The 16,707-nt window shown below is 36.2% G+C and overlaps 1 protein-coding gene across 1 annotated transcript in view; it reads right to left on the bottom strand.

Annotated features, from left to right (window-relative positions):
* Positions 1-16,707, bottom strand: part of LOC113228147 (zinc finger protein 628-like) — a 170,146-nt gene that overhangs the window by 133,435 nt on the left and 20,004 nt on the right. The window lies entirely within an intron of this gene.

Raw genomic sequence — 16,707 nt, 5'->3', positions numbered from 1 at the left:
CCACCGACATGAGCTTAGCTCTTAAGTATGAAGAGCTCCTTGTGTAAGAGTCCAGGGTAATACTGCTACTATCCTATTTCGTCCGCAAAGCAGTAATGCGAGCATTATAGCGTTACGGTTTTGGATGATGAGGTGTGAAATTACAGGCACATGGGATTTCATGTTTCAGGGTGACGGGCGCAGTGGCAGTGCCCTCATCTCGTCTTTGCAATTTAAGGCTCAGAATGGTACTGCGACTGTTACCAGGACCTGTTACATCATTTAATAGCATAAACAAAAACTTCGTATTCTTTAAATTAAAATAAATTTCAAATTCAACACACGCAAAGCAATTACATTTGTATCAGAAAATATACTTCAGAAACACACATTACTTCAGAACGACCTTATCGGAAGAACGGTATCTTATATACCTGTATCCAATTAGCCAAATCAACTACCGGTCGTTTAGATAAATTCCTCTTGATACAGGTAGATAGTTACATCGCTAGAGGTCGCTAGTATATTTTAAAGTGGTCCTTGTAAAGTACTGTAGTATCAAACCACTGTAGATCTGTTTACCAGTTACTAATAAAACCAAGCCTTATCTTTCGTATTTGGGGATCTACTCCCATTCTCCGTTCGAGATTCGTCCAAAATAATTACTATCAAATAAGTAATACTCACGCATCATAAAAACGCAAGCTTCATATTTAACATTGCCTTTTCATTTGGTTGAAGCGTCTGAATAATCCATAAAATTATGTCCAGAATACTCCGCAGTCTTCGTGTATTTGTTACCTTTTCATAAACAAGATTTAGATACTTTAATGAATTTATAATCTGAAAATTAGCCATCGGTGTTCGACAAGGAGAGGTTTTTAACCCGAAATTGTTTGTGGCTTATGGGTAATTGTTCTAATAAGAAAGTGCGTGTTGTCAGAAAGTGAATATAATCCCTATGCGTGTATATTTAAAGACTTCAATAGGTTTAGATTTAGAGTCCAACAACGAGCTATCGGTCTCCTACCGGGAGAGGTTCTTATCCCGAAATTGTTTTAAAAGGCTTTTCGACAAATTTTGTGATAATGAGTAATTGTGTGTTATGGGATAATCAATATAATGTACAAGACTGAATTAGAGTACTTAAAGCCAGGTCTTCTGAAGGGAGATCTATCTAAAAATTTTTTTTCTAAATTTAAAATTGGGCTAACCGAAGGTTGCTTAAAAAGGCTTATCAACAAATTTTCTGACAAGAAAGTGCTATCAGAAAGGCAAATCTTACTCATATCAATTGCGGTACTCTGAGATAAATGCTCGTGATACTGATAGTCCAATTACTTTTCAGTAGAGGTCGCTGCTATCCATGGATGTGAGATCGGGTTCTAAGAGAGAGCATTCAATAAATAAAAAGTATATTTTGGTTCTTTTGAATCTGATATCTACGGATTTGGCATCATTATATGAATAACATTTAAAAAAATTTGTAATTTAAGCAAAGCTCTTGGCCAAGGAGCTTTTAATCGCCTCGTTGAAAACTCCAGTAACCAGTAGAGAACTGGTAGCTACTTTCGCCAAAGAATCTGCTTAGTTATCCAAATGCGCAACTTTGGTAGCCTCTTAGACACAATGCCCCAACGTGCGGAAAGTATTTTTTCTTGAATTTTCTTCTGAACAAAGCGCTTTGTATAATGCTTCTGTTGTTGAGAACCATAAACAAGTACTGTCTTATACAAAAGTCACTAGTCACTACAAACTGTCTATAGTTTCTTTTAATATTTTAATGTAATTGCCATTCTTCTAGATACGATCCCCGCAGACGCATACGTTGATGAATTCTTTTACCCAAAACCCATTTCACGTTCTTTTACACATAAATAAATCTAGATAGAATGGTGCGATCCACTTTTTTAAAGGGAACAAGAGTGACATCTTTTTGACAAACTCGACTCACTACGTGACCTTGAGAGTGCATAATTTGTGAAGTAATATAAATATTTTGTTGAAATGTTTCGGTATCGATATTTGTTTACAGGTAATATAAAACTAAAATGCTATATCATAGTAACACTACATTTTAATAGGTACGTAGTTTAAATGAAAGTTGATAGGTACATACACATACAAATACGAAATAATAGGCTTTACAGGTTAGTAAGACGAATTCGTCCACAATCAAAATAATTTTAATTGATAATGTTTTAATTCACTGCCCATTACGATTCATGAATACTAAAAAACTTATAATAACATTAATATTAATACAAAGATCGAACACTCAGAAAAAATTCCTTCGATCCGGTCGGATTCGAACCGACGTCTTCTTGCATACCGTGCCAGACGCTATACCAACTAAGTCTTGGAACGAAAGAACGGACCTCACGAATTTTTCTATGTGCCTGCGTCGTGTCTTTGTACTTGGCCTTTCAACGACTTTTTAGTCGTAGCGCCATCTATGACAAATCTATGACAGATTTATCACCCAGTTAGTACCTTTACAGCTACCAGTCCTGGCGAGAGATGTCGCTATTCACTGTATTAATTAAATTTTTATTGAATTGATATTCAATTATTTTTTGTGAAATTACTCCACTAGTTTGTCATAATTATTAATACAAAGATCGAACACTCAGAAAAAATTCCTTCGATCCGGTCGGATTCGAACCGACGCCTTCTTGCATACCGTTTGTTTGTATTAACAATTATAACAAACTAGTGGAGTAATTTCACAAAAAATAATTGAATGTCAATTCAATAAAAATTTAATTATCAATAATATTTTTTCTTTTATTTTAAAATAATGTCTTCATGATTGAGTCGATCTTTACATACATACTACATCACTTTTTTTATATAATACCAAATGACGGGATGAACAAGTCGTGCGCCTGGTTGTAAGCTACACGCCTGCCCATAACAGTTGCAGTGTTACTCAGAGCTTTAAATCATAAAGATCTGTGGGCACAGCCACTGCGCCCGTTACCCTGAGACATAAGTTGACGGGTCTCACATGTTTGTAATTTCACCAAACTACTTTACACATGCTATTCCTCGGCATCAGGCATGAGAGTAGGATGTCAAATTTATTTTGTTATAGGCTGCTTGCTACATAGAGCGTTGAGCGTAGAATGAATTTTGTCTAGTACGCAATCAAATTTGAGATTAGCTATATTGTGATTGTAATGAAAGTTTCTTATTTCGTGTTTACTTTATTAAAACAGGATTCAAGTTGATGGAAATGATTTAACAGTGAAAGAAAATGCCTCCTTTTGACTGACACACGCACTTTCATTAAGGCAGTTCGAAATAACACAATGTGGCAAGTGCAAGCAAGTAGGAATCGACGCGTATTGAGAGAGTGTTAGGAGAATTTTGATGTTATGTCAAGATTGTGTCACGCGTGCCCCGCCGTTCTATCTAGATTTATTTCTGTATTCTTTTATTGAGATATACGTTATATTAAAGGACAACATTCTGATCTTTCACAATGTTAAGCTAAATTTAAAAATATTGGCGTCAAATATGTCCCCTGAGGAACACATACACTGTCTCCATTAGCCGCATTCGTTATCCTAGCGAATCTGGGAAGCGTTCGACGCAAGCGCATAAAAGATAAATCTTTTCACCGGCGGCTTGATTAGAAAATTCCTTTATTAATAGTTTGGTTAATTAAACCCATTCTATATTATCTTCCGTGTAAAATTATGTTCTTAATGTTAGAAGATTTTAATTTGCTTCTACTAGATGATACGTATAAGGCCCATTATCTATTAAAGAGGAGAACTGTGTTTTAGCTACAAACTACTACTTCATTTCATTAAACATAGACACTAGCAGGAAATGACCAAACATTACTAACACACAACACAACACAACGAATGGTCATGACAAGTTACTTTGTGTATTGTTTCCTTCCTTTTTTTATTTATTTGCCTTTTTTTTATAATCCAAAGTGACAGGATTTCTAAGTCGTGCGCCTGGTGGTAAGCGATACATTATCAATCCATTTATTCAGCAGCAGTAGAGCTCTGTGTGAAAGAGTTCGTTCAGGGAAGTACTGCCACCTTACCCATTTCTGCCACCAAGCAATAATGACCGCATTACTGCGCTCCGGTTTCAAATGTTAAGGGTGCTGGTGAAATTACAGGCACATGGGACTTGTCAACTTATGTCTCAGGGTGACCTTTAGATCTTTGCAACTATTATGGACAGGCGTGAAGCTTACCATCAGGCGCACGACTTGTTCGTTCCGTCACTTGATATTATCAAAAAAAGAGCCACTGCTGGGCACGGGTTTCCTCACAGACTAAGGTTGGGGATTTCACTACGTTTCGAGGTCTATGGACCTTCTTCGACGTATAGATTTCAGCGCGGTGGTTTCTTTCATCAAAAGCGGTAGGTCCAACTATTAGGCTACTTTGTACCCATAAGGATACGAAGCCATAATCTAAAAATCCTTGGAGCACTGCAGCTCTCTTCCGCTACCCAGAGATATATACTTTACAAGTCCTGTAGTTTCGCTAGCACCTTTAACCCTTCAAAGCCAGAACACATCAATGAAAAGGTTAAGATTCGCTGGTTTGGTCATGCAAAAACAATGGATATTAGTAGATTAACGGCACAATTTTATAAAGCGAATGTTGATGGAATTTGTAGGAAGAGGTAGACCTCGACTTATATATCTCAATCAGATTGGGGATGTCCTTGAAAAAGACCAGACTGAAAGTACCAAGAGTAAACGGGCACTTAAGTAGGAAGCGAAAGAGGTTTGTCTGGAACGCAGCAAGGTTCGTAGGCTCTCCAGGTCCGCAGGCGGGATGGTAAGTATGATTGGATCTATATGAGAATTCTAACACAAGTCTTCGAATAAATTCCTGGTTAGACCAAAAAAGCTAGGAAACGCAAATCCAGGAAGATATTTTCCTAACATGCGACTAGTGGCAATGTTCGGAACTAAGCATTGAATAACACCATTCAAGCGAGACCTCCGTCCCCATTTCTCTCACCAACAAACTAATATATAATTTCAAAATAGAACACTAACGGCATAGGTCTTTTTAAAATAGCCACGTGGAGGAATGACCGCGAAATCTTTCTTCGCTTTCTTTTTATTGCTGTCCCTTTCGCTCTTAGTGACTTATTATGTTGTTTTTGGATGCACGAAAGAGATGAAAGGAAAAAAACGCACGCACATGTGCTATGCTCGACTTTTGGTTTTATTTTTCGCGGGTTATTCGCCTCGGATATATTCGTTTTGCGATTTTTTTTCTTTTTTTTTCTTTGAACTTGTGTGGCTAGGTCGCATTATGCTCGTACTTTAAGTGTACGAAGTTGTGTTAGAATAAATGTAACTTAGGATATCCGTGTCTAGCGGTTAGATGGCTAACGAATTCCAATCAAATGGACTTAATTGAATTAATCACAACATGACTAAATTCATTATTTAAATTTGTTGCTGCAATCATTGTGCTTGTTTTTGCAATAATTGTGCTTGATAAGCTCAAGTGGTAACAAGTTACATTAATCACCATAAAAAATAGCCTGTTTATTTCAAGCTCTTTTGTTTTTTTTCAGTGATGGGTTAATTGAATAAGTGCAGTAAATAATCAACTTTTCTTCTTTCTTTCTTTCACACTTAATTCCCGCGTACCATCCTTAGTACTAAAACTCCAAACCATTTTTCACACACTTATGTAACATAAATATAGTAGGTTACACCTAACGATGTACAACCGCTCAATATTGTTCAATGAAAACTAAATCTTACGGCATTGTTAAAAATTCGTAGTCTTCAAAACTGTGTTTGCATAGTTTGTCTGTGACTGAATATAAGAGTGCCGTTGCTATACATAGGAAATACACTACACTACACTACATGTTTTTCCCGGATCTACGTCGGGTATATTTGAAATCTGTAAAAGCCTTTAGACAAAAGCTAAAGGCTAACTGCCTCCGTGGTCGAATGGTTACCGTGCCACGCAGAGGTTCCAGGTTCGATTCCTGGGCGGGGAGAAATAGTTGTATGGCCTACATTTATTTCTCTAGTGAGTTTGGGTGTAATTTGTGGTTGTCTATGTGTGTGTCCATGGCACCCGCGACACAGGGTTTCCCTAGCGCGGGGCCACTGTGAGTGTGTTATTATATCTACAGGTCTCAAAAAAATTAACTTTTAATTCTTAAGAATCATACTCATCATACATCATATTTCCATACGAATACGGTTCATTTTGCTTGGGGCTTCAGAATTTATTACGTGTTCTATTTATTTCAGTTGATATAAAAATAAATTGGTATTTGTAGAATTCCTATTGAATACAGCGGTTTTCTTGTAAAATTTCGAGGTAAGTTTGTGTTTTTTTTTCTATCGTGAAAATTATTATAAATCCTATTTTTACACCATACAGTATATATCGTCTTTTTTTGTACATTATATTCTTTCCAAAGTGATTGCTTCAACACTTTCACTGGTAAGCGGAATCAACCAAAGCCATTTGAGGCAGCATATATTCGTAACAGGAGTTATTTGGTATTGACAGTAGATTAATCGAGTTCTTAGGTTGGCGCGATTGTTACACATAGGAAATGAAACTATTTTTTTCCGGATTTAAATCGCGTATATTTGTTTTTTTTTAAATAAACCGACGTTTGAATGAATGAAAGAAATTGAAATGAATTTTTATTAAGTTCAATTTATTATTAATTATTAATAGAAATTAGAATAAACTAAAATATAAAAATAAAAATTCATTCAATAAAATAATTTGTAAAACTTAATATAGCGTAAATTGGAATGTGTTCTTTGTAAAATTAAAAATAAGGTATTTAATTAATAACTATTGTAACTATAGTGAAAAAATAGGGTGGTTTGCATCAATATTAGACATAACTGGTTGAAGACTGCACCACCTCAGTCAACCGTGACCATGGGACCTGTAAAGGGCCCGAAACGTCGGTTTGTTTGAAAAAACAAATATACGCGATTTAAATCCGGAAAAAAATAGTTTCATTTCCTAGTAGATTAATCAGTAGAGTTTAAAAATCAAACCCCTAGATTTATTATTAGAAAACGGAATACTGCTGTCCACTAACTAAATCGCGGTTATGTGACAAATGGTGAAATATCTATTTTAAATAACAAAATATAGAGCACAAAATTCTCTTTGGAAAACAGTTAAAATTAGTTAACGTGTTCGGCTTATCGGAACTTAGTGTACCTAACGATGTATAGCCGAAAATATTACTAAACAATATCAATATTCTAAAACTGGGTGATGGTTTTTTATGATATCTCAAAAAATTGTGTGTTTACCTAACCTTCAACTAATACATGGAGAATTAATAACAGTGAAAACAAAATAGAGTAACCGGTCGTATAAATTACATAATCGAGCTTTGGAAAAATACAATCGACTGATACGGCCTATAGATCGTAGCCTCTATCACTTATACCTGTGTGACATTCTGTCGCATTTGGTAATCGTACGACGGATACGGCGGTCTACAAATCCGAAGGTTTCTACGGTCTTTTTCTAAAGATCGATGTTGTAATATTTACGACCCGGTGTTGTCGTTATATTTTTACCGACAATTGCAAAACTGTTCTACACTTCACTACCGTAATAATTTTTTTTTGACGTGCGGCTGATGGTAAGTTACACGCCTGTCCATAACAGTTACAGTGTCGCTCAGAGGTCTAAATTGCAAAGATCTGAGTTGACAAGTAACTGCACCAGCACCCTTACCCTTCAAAACCGGAACACAGTAATGCTGACATTACCGGGGGCATAACGAACGGACCCGTAATTTGGGGTAATTTTTATGAAGTAGAACAAAATAATAGTAATAATGACCACAATAATAATAATAGCTATAATAATAATAAATGTGCCAGACAACCACACAAATTACTTAATCTCAAACGGGGAATTCCCTGTACTATAGGTGCCATAGCAATGGAATTCACTCCAGAACACCTAGACTAAGACCCTTTACACACGGCGTATTTTATGCGTGTCGACGACACGCGTTTGCGGTGCTCTAAACGTGCGTCATCTGTGCTTATACGTGCTGCAGACGTGCTGTAGTGAATCAATTCAAACGCACGCAAACATCGCGTTGCAAGCAGGAAATATACTCCACTGGAGTTTCCAATTAGAATTTCATGTAGTTGCTTCATTTAAAATACTAACTGAAATTAACATATAAAACTAAAATTTAAATTATAACAAAATGCGCGATACATACGCTCGGCTACAGTTTGTGGCGCGTATACGCGTGCTATTGGAGGTATAAAGGTTGAAGAATATTTATTTCCCCTAATATTTTTTTTTTTTAATACCAAGTGACGGAACAAACAAGTCCTGCGCTTGATGGTACACGCCTGTCCACAACAGTTACAGTGCCAATCAGCTCTTTAAATCGCAAAGATCTGAGGTGCACTGCCACTGCGACAGTCAGTCACCCTGAGACATAAGTTAACAAGTCCCATGGGTCCAATTTCACCAGCTCTTACCCTTTAAAACCGTAATACAGTAATGCTGATATTACTGTTTGGCAGCACAAATACATAAGGTGCCAGTACGTCCCTTAACAAACTCTACTTCACAAGGAGCTCTACGGGTACACTTCCAGAGAAATTTAAAATACATCAAACTTAAATCAATAGCAAGAACAAGCGCACTAATAATCTAACAGTCACCAGTCACTGTATGTCATCAATAATAACATTGGTAGACAAAAATAAACTTGAGATGAATTTATTCTACAATAGTTGCGAAGGTATAGTCGGACGATACGGCCGGCAGTCACAGGCACCAAACAAAAACATTGATGATTAAGAATATGATACAAACATCTAGGCATGGCGTTGCCAGAATTATTGGTGCTGGAAAAAGTTACCAGAGCTATAAAAAAAAATTCCAAAGATCTATCATGGCTCAAATCGCATTTGGTAAATGAACGACCATAGTAATAATATGGGCTGTATGTGTTAGACGAGAAATCCATAGGCAGGACGTTTATGACTTGACAATGATGATATAAATTTACATGTCAATGAAGTTCTTTTGTTCAGGAAAGTATTTTGTTTGTATTTCGAATTATTGCCTATCAAATTCTAATTTGTTTTTGATATAGTAGAAATAGAGCTCCTTAAGAAAGAGTTCATCCAGGAACGTTCTGACACCATAAATATTTCTGCCGACAAGCAGTAATGTAAGCATAACTACACTCCGGTTTTAAAGGGTAAGGACGCTGGTAAAACTATAAGCACATAGGACATATCAACTTTGTGTCTTACGATGCCTCTCAGATCTTTTCGATTTAAACCTCTGACTGGTACTACAATTGTTATTGGTAGATGTTGCTTACCACCAGGCGCACGACTTGTCCGTCCCGTCACATGATAATCATACTAAAATAAAAGACATTTATAATGGAAAAAAACATTACACAATCGTAGGGTTGAAGAGCTAAAAGGGCGGGGTGGAAAGAAACTGAGAGTGTTAGCACGTGGTAGAGCGAACAATGTAAGTATAGTGTGAAAGTGAAGATAGGAGAAGATGGAGACACGGAGTTGGAGGCCTCTGCCGTCGACTCTTGGTGACTGAGGACAGAAGTGCAGAACCGAAGAGCAGCGAGGTTGTAAGCTGGATAGCGGCTGTAGAGCGGAACCAGAGAGCAGCGAGGAATAACGACGAGACGGCGGTGGTAGTGAAGCAGTGGATTATATCACTTTGCACTCGGAGGTGGAGTTCTACTTCATCTTGAGCGTCAGCTTCAGTTACTCCTGCCGCTCCGAAGCCGCTTGGTGAAGGTGAGGCACACAGTCCAGGTAGGAGGAGCATAAACGTGAACACCAGGTTTAGCGTGAGGCCATCGAGGAACTGGTCATCAGGCAAGGCGCGTAAGCGCGGTAGGACTAAGGCCAGGTCTAGGGCTTCAAAAAGGCGAGACTTCGTATATTTACTAGATCTGGTGAAGACCAGACGCCTCCAAGGTCGGTACAAGAATGACGAGCGTTTGGTAGAGCGAGAGAGAGCATTGAAATTCGAATAGCCAATTTTGAATTTGAAATTAGGAGCCAAAAAGTGAGCAGCCAGAAGCAGAAACGCTTCTACTACTAAGATTGCATATCAAAGGAAGAGTAATTTATAGGATAATCTATGGAAGGATAGGTTGTAGAGGTGTAACAGATCTGTCAATGAATGTCAATATATAAAAATATTAAATACGAAATATATGTTTATAAAGTGAAATTGATTAAATAGTACGTAATTAGCATTGGAAAAATGAATAGCAAAATCGGAGATACTATCACTACGATAGAATATGCCTAAGTCGGAAGATCAGACATGAAAAGTGAGTAAATTGTCAAAGTTCGAGAAACAGCTTACAATAGCAAATTTAAGTAATTTAGCCACTAATATTATAGTAAATATTAGTTGGAATTCTTTTAGGAATCAGGAAAAGTAAGGGCGTTTCCTAGAAAACGTGTAATGAGAGATGAAGATGATAGGGGTCCGTAGTTTCACACTACACAATATACAACTGAGCTGTAAATGCGTGATCATTCAATTTCGAAAAATAATTATATCATCAACATATAAAACTACCCTACTTGAATGAGTTATAATGGCAATAAAATATTTAGTAGCAATGAGGTATGAATTATTTACGTCTGGGAGAACATTACTTCGCAATTTAAAGATCGGCTGTTAGAATCCCTATAACAATTTATTGTTTTGTAGCAACACCTCTCGCTAAGGGTGAACAAAAAATATGTGATGAAACTTGCATTTCGAAGACGGTTCACAACCCTTCAAAAAGGTGTAAAGTCTCCAATCCATATAAGAAAAAACCCGTACCCAGCAGCGAGACGTATAATGACTTGATAATGATGATAATAATAATGAAAGTAGCCAATACTTGCTAAACAATAACACACCGTAAAAGAAACGGTATATCTATCTAAAAGAGGTACTAGATAATTACAAAACTATTTTTCATTCCATACTAACACAGCCATTAAGGATATTTCTTCCTTATTGCCTTTAGGCTATTGAAAAATAACCTTTAAAACTAAAGGCATAAGGTTAAGATACAGTACGATAGTCTAATGAATCTGTCGACCATTGATTTAAGGCGAGGTGTTTTTAATTGGTGCTTTTTCTTGGTAACTTTATAGCTTATTACTACTTAGAGGAGGTTCTTGCATATTCACGTTAAAGGATGAGAAATAGTAAGATATAATAGAGTAAGTGTAAAAACCCCCTTTTTTACTAGCTGACTTATACGACGTCGTCGCATATGCACCTTCCGTCATTTTTTGGGTTCAAAACAGCATTTGACTTTGATTCTAAATCTAAAAATTTTTAAAGTGTTATTTTTTGCCATTCTACTTACAAATATATAAGTAATACAGTCTCTTAAACAAGAATACCTGTTTTCGAAATCTAATGGTTCGGACGTCCGCTGGAAATCGAACTTGAACCTCAAGAGCTAACAAGTAAGGGATGCAACCGCTCTCCCAGCTATCACGCTTTAACTATAGCTTATAAATTCTTAGAAATTTTCATCCGTACCTCATTATTGATTGCGTTACTAGAGTTTACAACTTACATCCTGTATTAAAAGTATACACTACACTTTATTTTAATACCTCTTGTATAATACTAGAAACAATTATACTATAAAATCTACTAGACTTTCACAACTAAATTGCAATTCATATTGCATATTATCTTTTATTTATGTAAGTAATCCACTGTAAAACACAACTAATGCCAACAACTGATGGACTTCATACCGGTTCCCATCCCTGAAATCGGTTAGAGAACGGAACCTTGCGCGACTCCAGCTGTAATATTCTCAAATCAGACAAAGATCTTTCGTTGACTACAGATACTATTCTACCCACAAAGAAGTACGCTATCCAATTGCAGAAACCGGTAATTATTCTGTACGATGAAAACTTGTTATTAAAACATTTCGTGAGAAACCCTGTCAAATGCTTTGGATATGTCTAAAAATACAAATAAAATTTTCGATAATAAATCATCGAAGAAAATAGATACAACTGATGACCTCGATGTTCTGGCGGTTGGAATTAGTGGGCGCTAACCCGCCTGGACTAATTGAAGACATAAACATTCTTCAATTATTCGATCTAGGTGTCTTGGGTGATGTCCCTAGTTTCGTTACTGTGGTACTCACAGTATATACTCCAGTTTGGGTCCAGGTAATTAATGTGATTATCTCTGATCATAATTTATTATTATTTATTAATAATACAATATGATTAGTGTAGCTTAGAACACATACCTTGTAGAGACATGGATGCTATATGTGAAGAGAAAATCGTTCAAAGGGCCATGGACATTGGAAATACCAAAACTGGCTAACGAACCAAAGTTGTGATCTTAAACGCTTTACTGTGCTAAAGTTGAAATGAACATGAGCTGTTACCAAGTGGGACATGGTCTATAGACAGGCTATAAGCCAGTCAGACAGAGAACGTTGCGGTTACGGTATCTGGTAGTTAGTGGCTCAAGGCGGCAAGGAACCAAATAGAAAACATTCAAAAGAAAAGGTTTACACTCAATAATAGGTGTTTGATTGGAGGCTTAGATAGATATACACTGCGGAACACGTGATACATTACAATAATAACATTGAACACTTCATAACCCTTTATAGAGTTTTTCCAAAGTCCTTCAACCATCGTGACGTATAAAAGAAATACAATATTAAAACATTGTGCCGACCGGGCCGTAGCGAATGTGAACCAACCTGTTTTTTCTTTAGCCTATCGAGTTACTGGATACCTTATTATGCTCTGACTTAGAACTGTAATGCGTTTTATTAACATAAGCTCACTTGTTTATTATTGAGACTCTTATTATTTAAATAATTCTTTTGAACGATGTTGTTATATTTAGGCACTAAGAGGACCTGAGTGTCGTTTTATTACGACGTGAAAATATTTAGGGGATTGGAATATTTCAAGAAAATGGAATGGAATGAGTTTCTAAAATTATTATTTGTACGAGGTGGTTTTAAATAATTAAAAGATTCAGGCGTTACCTTGCGGAAATCCATGTTAATAAAAATGGAAGTAAATTAATTTGCTACTTCGCGAACCCAGTGGAGGTTAAATGGTGCTAAGTAGCTGCGCATATGTTGAATATTCCTTTCAAGCAATTTGTTCGTTTTCCCACCCTCCATGTTTTTCACGAATATAATAAAAAAAAATTCACACACAAGCGTCGCCATTTTGCACGATTTTTAATTTTAGAATAGCGAATTCATTTACTTCCATTGCGAATAACAGTTTTTTTTTCGAAATTTTAGGGATTGTACGGATTATCCATTAATACGGAACATTTTTAACCGCAATGCATAGGACAGCTGAATTGTATATAGGTAATACCGTGAAATAAAAATAAGTTAACTTTATTTCTAACATCATGATTAAAATTATTTGAATAAAATTGCATGTAAATACATCTGTTATAGGTTTTCATATTTATTTTATTAATACCAGGCACAAATTTTATTAAAAACCTAGCATCCAAACCCTCAGGAAAAATCCTACAGGTGTTAGCCCAGTAATCAGGCATTAAATTCATGTAACTGATTATGCGTTCGTATAATTACACTAACAGTGAAGTCTTTATCTCGTATTCTAACAGCATGGTGAACCATTATCTAAACCTTAGAAGAGACCAGTAGTGGCAGTAGTGGACCATACACAGCCTACAACAGTATAAACACTCCTAATACTTATCAAAATGTATTAAAATTCCTAAAATCTATGAAACAAACTTCGTATAAATTTAATATACCTATTAGACATAAAATTTTCGTGTTCGTGATAGGCAACCATTACACGAATCAAGTTCTACTCCCCACTCTTGAATCTATGAGTCAACGTGCGCGGGCGCAAGTTTTGCAACCGAAATTCTACCGGTTCGAGACAATGGCATTATTAGGCGATAGACGCCATTTTGTTTTTAACTAAGTCTAGATTGTGTGAATGTATTTGTAGATACCTAACTTTTCTGTGTGGAAGATGTTATATTTCGATGTACGTTTACGTGTTTATTGTGCAGATATCACGAAGAGATGTTTCTTTCCATTTCAGTCAATAGTACCTTTAATAGGAACCTCGCCTGAAATCGCGGAAAAAAATTCAGCTGTTCCATACATTTAAGTCAAGTAATAGTGAATACCAATAAAGAGATCAAGGAGCTCGCTATGGATGGTGAGGAATAGAGGACAAACATAGGTTAAAATGGGATGATGAAGTAATCTTATATGGAATACTCGAACTGCCAGATAAGTGTGTCATTCAACATCGATTATCGCCTTTGTCCAAAACATATTTCAACATATATTTCAGCAATCAAAAATAAATTTCAAAATATAATATTAGAAGTTTAAACGTTTTGCTTACTAGGTTTATTAGCGATAATAATGCAATAGGATATGTAGAGACCAATCATGATATACAGCCAGATTTCAGCCACTGTAGATCCAATAGCGTGGCTTTAATATGACGTGAAAAGAGTTCGAAATTCAAAACAACTAATCATTATTTTTATCATAGTCAAATAACAACTACCACTTGCATTCTTAATCTGAATGGACTTGGCACCAATGCAATTCTGTCATTGTAAAATATTTTTCAAATCGTATAACGCGATGTAATTTCCCCAATGTACAAAACGCAACTTGATTTAAAATTCAAGTGCGCCTACGCATGCCTTAATGGCGTCGTGACTAGCGTCTCCGAAGGACCGGTAGTGTTTAGGCAAACGTTCGCTTTATCTCTTTTGCTTTATGTATTGCTGTTCGAGTACAGTTATTGGTATTTCTTAACTTTATTTTAGCTGCCTACTATCAACCCAACTTCGTCATAGGGCACGAGACTCCTCAAAGGAGACGTTGAATACAGTTAAAATTTCGTGACTTTTATCATGAGATCATAACATGTTTATAGCAAAATCATTGTACTTATTCTTTCAGTGCCACCTCTCCTGAGACGATCACTAAAGTCAATGCCCACAGCAAAAGTTCCACAAATCACAGATCGAGTGATATTAATATTCTTTTTCGTCTAACACTCTTGTGTATAATTGCACAGCAACTTATTTTCGCTTTTGTGTGTCGAAAAAGAAAAATGGCCCAAATCCTGCTCCTTGTGGAACATCTTTGAGCCCGTGAGGTGGCCTCAATACCATTCCTTAGAGAAAACCCATGCCTACATTACGCAGTACAAATGCAAACTGTAATGCACGTCGTAATATACAAAGAAATGTTTACATGTTCGGATGGGCGTTTGATGTTAGCACGTTTTGTGGGCTCGTGTTATACATGCAGGTTTTGCAGTTCGACGTTTATTATATCATGGTTAAAATTTGATTGAGTTGACTTAAGAAATGTACGTCTCACTGCTAAAATAGACGTCTTCCGCGGAGAAGTACAGACCAACTTGTATTGAGCTAGCTCATCTCTTAAATGTCGGTAAAGTCTGCGCATAATTTCGATGGGTTTCTGGACTTTACTAAGAACTGAACACACTTGAGTTTCAAAAAGGCACTTTAAGGTCCCATAAACTAAGTTCAAGAACGTTAAATCTAGGTCCATGCTTTTACAGCATATAATATTTTTTATGACTGAGAAGTCGAAATATGGACAGACCAATTAGCTAGCAAACATATAGCATTATGACTTCAAGAAGACAGGAAATCTACACTGAATCAGAAGAGCAGCGTATGCCCAGCAGCTGGCGACCTTACAGAATAGAGCAGAATACTTGCCGTCCTTGGATTCCCATTGAGGCATATCCTGACAAACCTTTCTTGCTTCACTTACACTCATCAAGTTTTCCATACAAAGCTTTTTTTCTAGCCGTTTTAAGAACACTCTCAGTTTGATCTGAAAATATTTTTCGTGGTCGTCCTTTTACAATTTCACCGTCCAAGTTAGCTAAGTGTATTTCTTTCGTCAATACTTATGAATGAATGCAAATACATTCATTCATTCACTCTTTTTTATTTTTGCCACTATATCCTCATTCAAACCAATCGTTCTAGGTATTCTTCAGTATGTCTCATAACGGTACATAACATATTTTTCATAGAATAAAATTGAAGGAACATAATACCTAACAATGAGCAACTCCTATCATAATTCATAATACATACATACACACAATACAAAGAATTAAAAAAACCGACCTCAAAGTCATTCATCCCCTAGCTTGCCAACCTTAGAGGTGGAATATTGTCTTCAAATTGAAATGGCACCACTACTTGGTAGTACACCATCAAAATCGGTTCACAAATGCAGGAGTTATCGAGTATTAAACATATAAAAAAATACACATTCAAATTGAGAACCTTCTCCCTTTTAAACTTTTTTTAATTCAAATACGACCTGTAAAAAACCTTCATCACAGTTGAAATTTAGAACATCAAGTCTTCAAATAAGAATGTGTTTACACATACTGCAACACGGACGCATTTGCAATGGAAAGAGCTGGGAAATATCGGGAGTGTTTATTGTAACTGGCTGAAAGAAGGCAATCTGGCGTTCCAAGGCACAGTGCTCACTGACGGTGGGGTTACGTTAATTTTGTTGACATAAGTAATATAACAGTAACTATAAGTCACACAATGCAGCATCTTGTGAAAACCAAAACACTTATGGTCATTGCTTATACTT

Source organism: Hyposmocoma kahamanoa, unplaced genomic scaffold (assembly GCF_003589595.1).
Source record: "Hyposmocoma kahamanoa isolate Upper Pololo Valley unplaced genomic scaffold, ASM358959v1 224, whole genome shotgun sequence".
Taxonomy (NCBI): domain Eukaryota; kingdom Metazoa; phylum Arthropoda; class Insecta; order Lepidoptera; family Cosmopterigidae; genus Hyposmocoma; species Hyposmocoma kahamanoa.
Note: the sequence above shows the minus strand (reverse complement) of the source record. Positions and strands in the feature narration are given on the sequence as shown.